Here is a 10,969-nt window from a genome sequence, read left to right on the forward strand (position 1 = left end):
AGACTAGGATGTTCAAAAACAACTGCACATATGGGGGAAATCAGAAAGTGACTGCACATGCACAGGGAAAGCTGCAGGCTCAGAAAACACCTGAGAAGATCTTAAGTTTACACCCCAGGCTAATCTTTGGCAAAGAAAAAACCTACAGCAATAAAAAGAAACACAATAAATAAAAACAATAACAAAATCAGCAAACACCAAGGAAGGGGAAGAATCTGGTTTCCAAAATTCTCACATTATTAGATTCAAATGTCTAATTTTCAACAAAAAATCACAAGGCATACAAAGAAACACGAAAGTATGGCACATTCAAAGGAAAAAAAATTAAATCAATCAACAGAAACAGTCCCTGATCTAGTATATATGACAGCAGATCTACTAGACAAAGACTGTAAAACAACTCTCTTAAAAATGCTCAAGAACTAAAGGAAGATGTGGAGAAAATCAAGAAAGTGATGCATGAACAAAATGGAAATATCAAGAAAGAGATAGAAAGCCTAAGAAAGAAACCAAAAATAAACTGTGGAGCCAAAAAGTACAAAAGCTGAAATTAAAAAATCAGAAGAGGGGTTTAAAGGCAGACTTGAGCATGGCAAAAGAAAGAATCAGCAACCTCGAAAATAGGACAATGGAAATTATCAAGTCTAAGGAACAGGTAGATAAAAGATTGAAGAAAAGATGAACAGAGCCTAAGGGACTTGTGGATACCACCAAGCCCATCAACATATGCATTGGGGAAGTCCCAAAAGGGAAAGAGAGAGAGAAAGGGGCAAAGGAAATGTCTGAAAAAATAATGACCAAAAACTTAACAAATTTTATGAAAGACATGAATATAAACCTCCAAGAATCTCAATGAATGCCAAGTAAGATGAACTGAAAGATGCCCCAAAACCAAGGCACCTTATAATGAAACTTTCAATAGACAAAGACAAAGAGAAAAATCTTGAAAGCATCAAGAGAAAAATGACTCATCATATATAAGTGATCCTCAATGAAACTGTTAGCAATTTTATCTTCAGAAACATTAGATGACAGAAGGCTGTGGGCTGATATATTCAGCATGCTAAAAATATGTTGACTAAGAATGCTATATCTGGCAAAACTGTTCCTCAAATGTGAGGGAGAAATTAAGATATTTCCAGATAAACAAAAGCTAATGGAGTTTGTTACCACTACACCTGTCCTGCAAGAACTGCTCAAGAGAGTACTGCAAGGTGAAATGAAAGGATAATAGATAGGAACTCAAAGCTGTATGAAGAAATAAAGATTCCCCCCTTCTTTCCTCCCATATTCCCTCTTCTCTTTTCCTTCCCTTTCTCTCCCTTCTCCTCCCTTCTCCTTCATCCTTCCTCTTCTCTCAGATCCCCCCTGCCTCTGCTTCCCTCCTCTCCTGTCCTTTCCCATCCCCTCCCCTCTCAACCCCCATCCCGCTCCTCCCACGGCTGTGGTCACATGTGGCGCGGCGGGATTTAAGCTTCATCTGCCTGGTGCTCAGCACAGCAGCCTGACTGTGGGGTGTGCTGACTGAGCTAGTCTTGGGGTCCTGCAGAAGGGAGCTGAAGGGATGCCCACAGACACCCCACCATGAGTTTGGGGCTGTAGAGAGCACAAGAGGCCCAGCTGACGCTGGAGACGGTTATCCAGACACTGGAGAGAAGCGTCCTGGGCCAGGAGAAGGGCTTGGGCGCACGGGACCTGGCCCAGGACCCTCAGACCATCATCCTACCTGTCCGCATCAGGGAGATTGTCACCTGCAACCTCTCCCGGCCTGAGCGCCTAGTCCCACTGTGGGCCACAGAGATGGCACTGCTGCTCTCACTGCAGGAGAAGAACCAGTTGCAGCAGCAGGAGCTAATCGCGCGTGGAGGACTTGCTGGCCCAGAGCCACGCCAAGCGTGATGAGCTCACCATTAAGTACAATGCGCTGGAGCAGCCTGTGCGTCTGGAGTCTGGAGAGCTGGAGATGCAGGAGCCCAGGGGGCTGCTACAGCAGAGTGTGGAGCTGTGGAGGCAGCTGCAGGAGGAGCAGGCCTCCTCCTGGCCGCAAGCTGCTGGCCTACCAGGAGGGCCAACAGCGGCAGGCCCAGCTTATGCAGCAGCTGCAGGCCAAGATTCTCCAGTACAAGAAGAGGTGCTCGGAGCTGGAGCAGCAGCTGCTGGAGAGATCGGGAGAGCCTGAGCAGCAGCGACTGAGGGACACAGAGCACAGCCAAGACCTGGAGAGCGCCGTCATCCGGCTGGAGGAGGAGCAGCAGAAGAGTGCCAGCCTGGTCCAGGTGAATAGCATGCTCTGAGAGCAGCTGGACCAGGCAGGCTCAGCCAGCCAGGCTCTGAGTGAGGACATACGAAAGGTGACCAGCGATTGGACACACAGACGCAAGGAGCTGGAGCAGCGGGAGGCGGCATGGAGGCTCAAGGAGGAGTCCTTCAACGCCTACTTCAGCAATGAGTACAGTCGTCTGCTACTCCTCTGGAGGCAGGTGGGGGTCGGGTGGCTGGTCAGCGAGGTGAAGATGTCCACCGTGAGGGACCTGCCGTAGCTGGGAGGGGAGCTGGCCTGGAAATCATGCGCTGTCCAGGAGGGGGGCCTGGTACAGAGCACGGGCCTGCGGCTGGCAGAGAGCAGGGCTGAAGCGGCCCTGGAGAAGCAAGTCCTGCTGCAGGTCCAGCTGGAGGAGCAGCTGCGGGACAAGGTGCTCCGCAAGAAGGACCTGGCCCAGCAGCAGATGCAAAGTGACCTGGACAAGGCCGACCTCAGTGCCAGAGTGACAAAGCTGGCCCTGGCAGTGGAGCGTCTTCAGAAGCAGAATCTGGAGTAGGATTAGATCAACAAGGCTCTCGGCAAGCCTGAGGCCCTGGAATCCCTGTGGCTACAGGAGCAGTAGGCCCTGGAGACAGAGGATGGAGAAGGGCTGCAGCACACCCTGAGGGACCTCGCATTGGCCGTCCTGTTGGACACTGAGATGGCGTCCAGCTGAGCTGCTCCAAGCACACCACGGACGCATCCGAAGGCAGCCTGCGGAGCTCTGGGACCAGAGGATCCCGTCCCCACCACAGCGCTCCTGGCCGGGTAGCAGCCCTTCGCCCCACCGAGGCAGGTCCGTGGCTAGCTCAAACTCCTCCAGGCTCGCCCTGATCCACTCTGCCCTACACAAGCGCCAGCTGCAGGTCCAGGACACGCGTGGGCACTATGAGGCAAACCAGGACCTTCTGGGCACCCTGTGGAAGCAGCTTAGTGACAGCGAGGTTGAGCGGCGGGCCCTAGAGGAACAGCTCCAGCACCAGCGGGACAAGACCGATGGCGCCATGCAGGCCCATGAGGACGCCCAGCGCGCGGTACAGCGGCTGCTGAACGACAATGAGCTGCTGAGCAGGGAGAAGAGCAACCTGGCCCACAGTCTGCAGGTGGCCCAGCAACAGGCCAAGGAGCTTCTGAAGGAGCGAGAGAAGTTGCAGGCTGCCCAGGAGGAGCTGCAGCGCCATCGGGACCGACTGAGGAAGAGCAAGAGGATGCGGTGCAGGATGGTGCATAGGTGCCTCAGGAGCTTGAGCGCAGCCATAAACAGCTAGAGCAGCTGGAAGGCAAGCGCTCAGGCCTGGCAAAGGAGCTGGTGGAGGTGAGGGAGGCGCTGAGCTGCCCCACACTGCAGCGGGACATGCTGCAGGCCCAGAAGGCTCAGGTGGCGGAGGCGCTGACCAAGGTTGAGGCTGGCCGGGTGGAACTCGAGCTGTCCATGACCAGGCTGAAGGCAGAGGAGGCATCCCTGCAGGACTCCCTGTCCAAGCTGAGTGCCCTCAACGAGAGCCTGTCTCAGGACAGGCTGGATCTGAACCTCCTTGTCGCCCAGCTGGAAGAAGAAAAGGCAGCCCTGCAGGCCCGGCTGAGGCAAGCGGAGCAGGAAGCCACTGTGGCGCGGGAACAGCAGGAGCGGCTGGAGGAGCTGCGGCTGGAGCAGGAGGTGGCGCTGCAGGGCTCTGGAGGGCCTGGAGGGCTGGAGTGGCAGAGGACCTCCAGGAGGCGCTGGAGCAGCAGCTCCCCACGCTGCTTCATGAGCTCAGCCGGCTGCAGGAGCAGCTAGCTCAGCTCTCCCAGCAGCTGAGCGGGCTGGAGCAGGAGCTGGAGCAGGCACGGTGGGAGCCACAGTGGCAGGTAAAGGCTCCGGAGCGAGTGGCCCAGGAGAAGGAGGCGCTAGCCAAGGGGCGCACTGGCCTGGCTATGCAGCTGGCTGCAGCAGAACATGAAGGCATCACCCTGTCAGAGGAGGCAACACGCCTGCGCTTGGAGAAGGAAGCCCTGGGGGCAGCCTGTTTGAAGTGCAATAGCACCTGGCTCAGCTCGAGGCCCGTCGGGATCAGGCTGGAAGCCGATGGGCAGGTCCTGCTGTTGGCCAAGGAGACCCTGACTGGGGAGCTGGCGGGGCTGCGGCAGCAAATAATAGCTACACAGCAGAAAGCCAGCCTAGACAAGGAGCTGATGGCTCAGAAGCTGGTGCAGGCTGAGCGGGATGCCCAGGCCTCTCTGCGGGAGCAGTGGGCAGCCCAGGAGGAGGACTTGCAGGGAGTCCAGCCCGAAAAGGAGGCAGCATGACGGGAGCTGGAAGCCGAGAGGGCCCAGCTGCAGAGTCAGCAGCAGCGTGAGCAGGAGGAGCTGCTGGCCCAGCTGGAGATCGAGAAGGAAGGGCTGAGCAAGGAGATCGCTGCCCTGCAGCAGGAGCGCGAGGAGGGCCTCCTCTTGGCCCAGGGCAAGAAGCAGCAGGCCTTGTCTCTGAAGGGGTCTGAAAAGACTCCGTCAGAGAAGTTGTCAGAGAAGTTGATGGGTACAAGGCACAGCCTGGCCACCAGTTTCAGCGGGAGCTGCTGGAGGCCCAGCGCAAGCTGCGTGAGGGCCAGGAGGGCCTTAAGGTGCAGCGCCAGGAGGCGGACAAGCTGTGGCGCAGTCTGGGCGAGGGCGCCAAGGAACGTGAGGCACTGCGGGCCGCTGGGAAGAAGGTAGAGAGCGAGTGCATCAACCTGAAGTTTACCGATGAGGACAAGGAGCAGAAGCTGGCACTCCTAGAGGAGGCACAGGCAGCCATAGGCAAGGAGGACGGTGAGCTTCAGACTGGGCTGCAGGAGGTGGAGTGCTCACGGCTGGAGGCTTGGAGGGAGCTACAGGAACTCTGGCGTCACATGAAGATGCTGGACAGTGAGAATACCAGGGTGGGCCGCGAGCTGGCAGAGCTGCAGGGCCGCCTGGCGCTGGGCTAGCGGGCAGAGAAGGAGAGCCGGCGGGAGACCCTGGGCCTCCGGCAGAGGCTGCTGAAGGGCGAGACCAGCCTGGAGGCGACGCGGCAGGAGCTCCAGGTAGCCCAGCGGAAGCTGCCGGAACAAGAAGGCGAGCTCCGGCTCCGCGAGCGAGGCCTGCTGGGCTCCCTGGAGGAGGTGCGCGGCACCGAAAACCAGCAGCTGGACCACGCCCGTGGCCTGGAGCTCAAGCTGGAGGCGGCGCAGGCCGAGGCTGCGGAGCTGGGTCTGCGGCTGAGTGCGGCCGTGGGCCAGGCACGAGTGGGGGTGCAGCGGTGCGCAGTGGAGGCCCAGCTAGGCGGCCTGCGCTCCCCTCTTTGCCGCGGCCTCGCCCTCGGTTGCGCGCCCAGCCCAGCCCAGCCCAGCCCAGGCCAGCCCCGCCACCGGTGCCGGGCTCCCCTACCCGGGATGCGCCCGCCGGAGGAAGCGGGGAAAGGCTCAGCCGCCCCAGCACCTTAGAATGCAGCCCTGGGTCCCAGCCACCATTTCCAGGACCTGCCACCTCCCCGGCTCCTCCAGACCCGGACCCAGAGGCAGTGCGCGGGGCCTTCCGGGAATTCCTGCAGGAGCTGCGGAGCATCCTGAGAGAACAGGACGAACTTCGGACCCAGAGTGCCCTGAATCGCCAACTGGCCGAGATGGAGGCCGAGAGGGACACCACAACCTCGAGGGCCAGGCAACTGCAGAAGGCGGTGGCTGAGAGTGAGGAAGCCCTGCGCAGTGTGGATGGGCGGCTGAGCGGGGTCCAGGCGGAGCTGGCGCTGCAGGAGGAGAGCGTGCGGCGCAGTGAGTCGGAGCGCCGGCCCACGCTGGACCAGATGGCCACACTGGAGAGAAGCCTGCAGGCCACAGAGAGCGAGCTCTGGGCCAGTCAGGAGAAGATTAGCAAGATGAAGGCCAACGAGAGAAAGCTGAAGGGCGACAAGCGGTGCCTGGAGGAGATGCTGGACGCCTCCGAGAGCCGCACCATCAAGCTGGAACTGCAGCGGCCCTCGCTTGAGGGGGAGCCGTAGCGCAGCCACCTGGGCCTGAGCGACCGCGAGGCCCGGGCCCAGGCCCTCCAGAATCAGATGGACTCTCTGCAGAGACAGGTGGCAGACAGTGAGGTGAAGGCAGGGACCCTGCAGCTGAAAGTGGAGTGGTTGAATGGGGCCCTGGCCAAGGTGGAGGAAAGGGAGGGGCTCCTGCGGGTCAAGATGCGAGGCCTGGCAGAGGCCCTGGCCTAGAGCAGTGCCAGCCTCAACCGCACCCAGGACAAGAACCTGCATCTACAGAAGGCTCTGACCACCTGTGAACCTGACCGCCAAGTGCTCCTGGAATGGCTGGACGCTGCCGGGCAGACGTTGTCTGAGGCAGGGAAGCAGAGCAGCTCCCTTGGCGAGCGGGTGCAGACGTTGCCAGGCGAGGTGGCTGACCTGGAGCTGCAGCGGGCAGAGGCCGAGGGCCAGCTACAACAGCTTCGGGAGGTGCTGCCCCAGCGGCAGGAGGGCCAGGCTGCAGCCCTGCATACGGTCCAGAAGCTGCAGGACGATCAGAGGCTGCTGCAGGACGATCAGAGGCTGCTGCAGGAACGCCTGGGCAGCCTGCAGCACGCCCTGGATCAGCTGGAAGCCGAGAAGCGGGAGGTGGAGCGCTCAGCCCTGCGGCTGGAGAAGGAGCTCGTGGCCCTCAGAAGGGTACTGGACAAGGTGGAGCGAGAGAAGCTTCGCAGCCATAAGGACACAGTGCCGCTGAGCGCAGAGAAGGGTCGCCCTAACCGGACCCTCATGGGGGCTGACCTGGAGCTGGCCGAGGGCCAGAGGCAGATCTAGCAGCTGGAGGCGCAGGTGGTGGCGCTGGAGCAGAGCCACAGCCCAGCCCAGCTGGAGGTGGACGCGCAGCATTAGCAGCTGGAGCTGCAGTAGGAGGTGGAGCGCCTGTGCAGTGCCCAGGCTGAAGGCACCCTAGAGGCATGGGAGCGGGCCCACCACCAGAGGGTGCGCGAGCTGGAGGATCAGGTATCCACACTGAAGGGACCAAAAGTTGCAGCAGGAGCTTCCAAGGAGCTCAGCACCCTTCTCCCCATCCTCAGGCCCCCCAGAGAAATAAGCCCCTGCTGGCATCTGGAGAACGGCCCTGTGCCCAGGACAGGGGAGGGCCCTCCTCTTGGACACCCCACCCAGAGCCCGGTCCCTTGGGGGCCTCAAGCTGAGGTGGAATGAGGAGGAGCCCCACTGGCAGTGCTGAGGAGAGGTACTCCAGCTCCAGGCCTGGAGAGGCTTCCCGGCATCGCCTGCGGACCCCACCTCTGTCCAGCCCCCCTCTTCCAGGATGAGCCACTGTAGATTGTACAAGGTCTTCTTTGAGAGGTTGAGCCAGGGTTGGAGAGAGCCCTTGTCTCTGGTCAGCCCTGGAGCATGGGTTCGTGGGAAAGAGGAAGGGGATCAGGCCCAGGGCAGGGGTCAGAGGCCCAGGCTTCCAGAGATCTCTCAGCCTTAGTTCAGAGTGTGTGTCAGGAAATTCCTCAGAGAACTCAGAGCCCCTACTCTGTATTTTTACACCTTTTTACAATGTTAACTGCTCAGAACTGTTTTCTGTAACAAGAAGACCTCTTTTTCTTAAAAAAAAAAAAGTCTCAATAAATACATGGGCAATTATAAAAGATAGCATTATTATAACAACAATTTGTAACTCTACTTTTTGAATTGTGCATGGCTTAAGAGATTAACACATTTTAAAAATTATTAGTCTAAAAAATTGTATTATTGTAACTTTGATTTGTAACTCCACACTTTGTTTCCTACATAACTTTAAGAGATGAATGAATTTAAAAGAATTATTCGTTTATGTTCTTGGGAATACATTGTGTAAGGATGTAAGCCTGTGATGTCAACAACTGAAAGGAGTGAAAACCGAGTTGTAAATAAACAGAGTTTTAATATGTTATTGAGGTTAAACTGGTATAAATTCAAATTAGAGTGTTATAACTTTAGGATGTTAAATGTAATCCCCATGGTAAGCATGAAGAAAATAACTACAATATGCACAAAAGGAAATGAGAAAAGAATAAACTGCTCACTACAAAAGAATCAACACAAAAGAAGACAGTAACGCAAGCAATGAGCCCCCCAAAACTATAAAGAATATTAAAAACGAGTGCCAAAATATCAGAAGTCCTTCCTTATTCTTATTTACTTGAAATGTAAGTTGATTATACTGTCCAATCAAAAGGCAGAGATTAGCAGAATGGATAAAAACACATGATCCAAATATATTCTTTCTACTATCAACAGAGTAAACAGACAATGTATATAGTGGGAAAAAATATTTGCAAACTGTGTATCTGACAAAGATCCAATATCCAGAATCTATAAGGAACTTAAATCAACAAGCAAAAACCAAACAACCTTGTTAAAAATGGGCAAAGGACACAAACAGACATTTCTCAAAATAAGACATACGAGCAGCCAACAAACATATGAAAAAATGTTCAATATTACTAATCATTAGGGAAGTGCAAATTAAAACCATAATGAGATACCATCTCGCACCAGTCAGAATGACTATTGTCAAAAAGTCAAAAAATAACAGATACTGGTGAGGATGCAGAGTAAAGGGAATGTTTATACGCTGCTGGTGGGAATGTAAATTAGTTCAGCCACTGTGGAAAGCAGTCTGAAGATTTCTCAAAGAACTTAAAATAGAACTGCCATTTGATGCAGCAATCCCATTACAGGGTATGTACCCAAAGGAATATAAATCGTTCTACCATAAAGACACATGTATGGATATGTTCATTCCAGCACTATACACCATAGCAAAGACATGGAATCAACCTAAATGCCCATCAATGGTAGACTGGATAAAGAAAATGTGGTACATTTACACCATGGAATACTACACAGCTATAAAAAGAATGAGATCATGGCCTTTGCAGCAACATGGATGGATCTGGAGGCCATTATCCTAAGTGAATTAACACAGGAACAGAAAACCAAATACTGCGTGTTGTCATTTATATGTGGGTGCTAAACACTGAGTACACATGGACACAAAGAAGGGAACAATAGACATTGGGGTTATTTGAGGATCGGTAGTAGGAGCAGGGTGATGATTGAAAATCTACCTATCACGAGTTATGCTGATTACCTCTGTGACAAAACTATATGTGCATCAAATCCCTGTGACACACAATTTACCCATGCAAAATACCTGAACATGTACCCCTTGAACCTAAAATAAAAGTTGAAAACTATATGTATGTGTATATATGCATATGCATAAAATATATGTGTGTGCATATATATGTGTGTGTGTGTGTGTGTGTATACATGTCTACTTTCTAAAGGAGACTCATTTTAGATCCAAAGACACAAATGGGTTGAAAGTGAAAGGATGGAAAACTACATGGTATGCAAATAGTAAACAAAAGAGAGCAGGAGTGATTATACTAATATCATACAAAATAGACTTTAAATCAAAAAAGGATTCAAGAGACAAAGCCATTATACATAAACAGATGGTTCAATACAGCAAGAAGATATAACAATTATATACACAATTATAATAACAGACCATCAAAATATATGAAGCAGATATTGACAGAATTGAAGGGAGAAATAGACAGTTCTGCAATAATGGTTGGAGACTTCAATATCCCACAGTCAGTAATGGATAGAACAACCAGAAAGAAGAGAAATAAGGAAATAGAGGACTTAACACAATAAACCAACTAATTCTAACAGACATACACAGGCCACGCTACATAACAACAACACACACATTCTGCTAAAGTGCACATAGGACATATTCCAGGATAGATTATACGTTAAGCCACAAACTTAGTCCTAATAGATTTTAAAGGATAGATATCATTCCAAGTATTCTCCAATTACAACAGGATGAAGTTAGAAATTAATAACAGTAGTAAAACTGGAAAATTCACAAATTTGTGAAAATTGACATATTCTTAAACAATCGATGGATCAAAGAAGAAATCACAAGGAAAATATAAAAATACTCAGAGATAAAAGAAAAGACTATTCTTTGGGGAAAATACATTCTTTTCAACAAATGGTGCTGGGAAAACTGGATATCCTATGTGAAAGAATGAAGATGGAACCTTACCTAACATCATACACACAAATTAATTCAAAATGGATCAAAGACTTAAATGTAAGACCTAAAACCATAAGACATTTAGAAGAAAACAGGGTAAAAGCATCATGATATTGGATTTGCCAATTATTTGATGGACATGAAACCAAAGGCACAGACAACAAAAGAAAAAATAGACAAACTGGGCTTCAGAGATCCTGCCATTTGCAACAACATGGATGGAACTGGAGGTAATTATGTTAAGTGAAATAAACCAAGCACAGAAGGACAGACTTCATGTGTTCTTACTCATTTGTGGGGGTTAAAAACAAAAACAACTGAACTCACGAAGATCAAGAACAGAAGGATGGTTACCAGAGGCTGGGAAGGGTAATGGGGAGCAGGGAGGAAAAGTGGGGATGATTAATGGGTACAAAAACATAGATAGATAGAATGCATAAGTTCTAGTATTTGGTACCACAACAGGGCGACTACAGTCAACAATAATTTATTGTACATTTTAAAATAACTAAAATAGTACACTTGGAATGTTTATAACACTAATAAATAATAAATGCTTGAGGTGATGGATACCCCATTTATCCTGACA

General features: G+C 52.0%; 1 pseudogene; it reads left to right on the forward strand.

Moving 5' to 3' along the window:
• Positions 1-1,584: 1,584 nt before the first annotated feature.
• On the forward strand, positions 1,585-7,371 carry LOC105538513 (annotated as a pseudogene).
• The last annotated feature ends 3,598 nt before the right edge of the window (positions 7,372-10,969 follow it).

Source organism: Mandrillus leucophaeus, unplaced genomic scaffold (assembly GCF_000951045.1).
Source record: "Mandrillus leucophaeus isolate KB7577 unplaced genomic scaffold, Mleu.le_1.0 Scaffold1032, whole genome shotgun sequence".
In the NCBI taxonomy this organism is placed as follows: Eukaryota; Metazoa; Chordata; class Mammalia; order Primates; family Cercopithecidae; genus Mandrillus; species Mandrillus leucophaeus.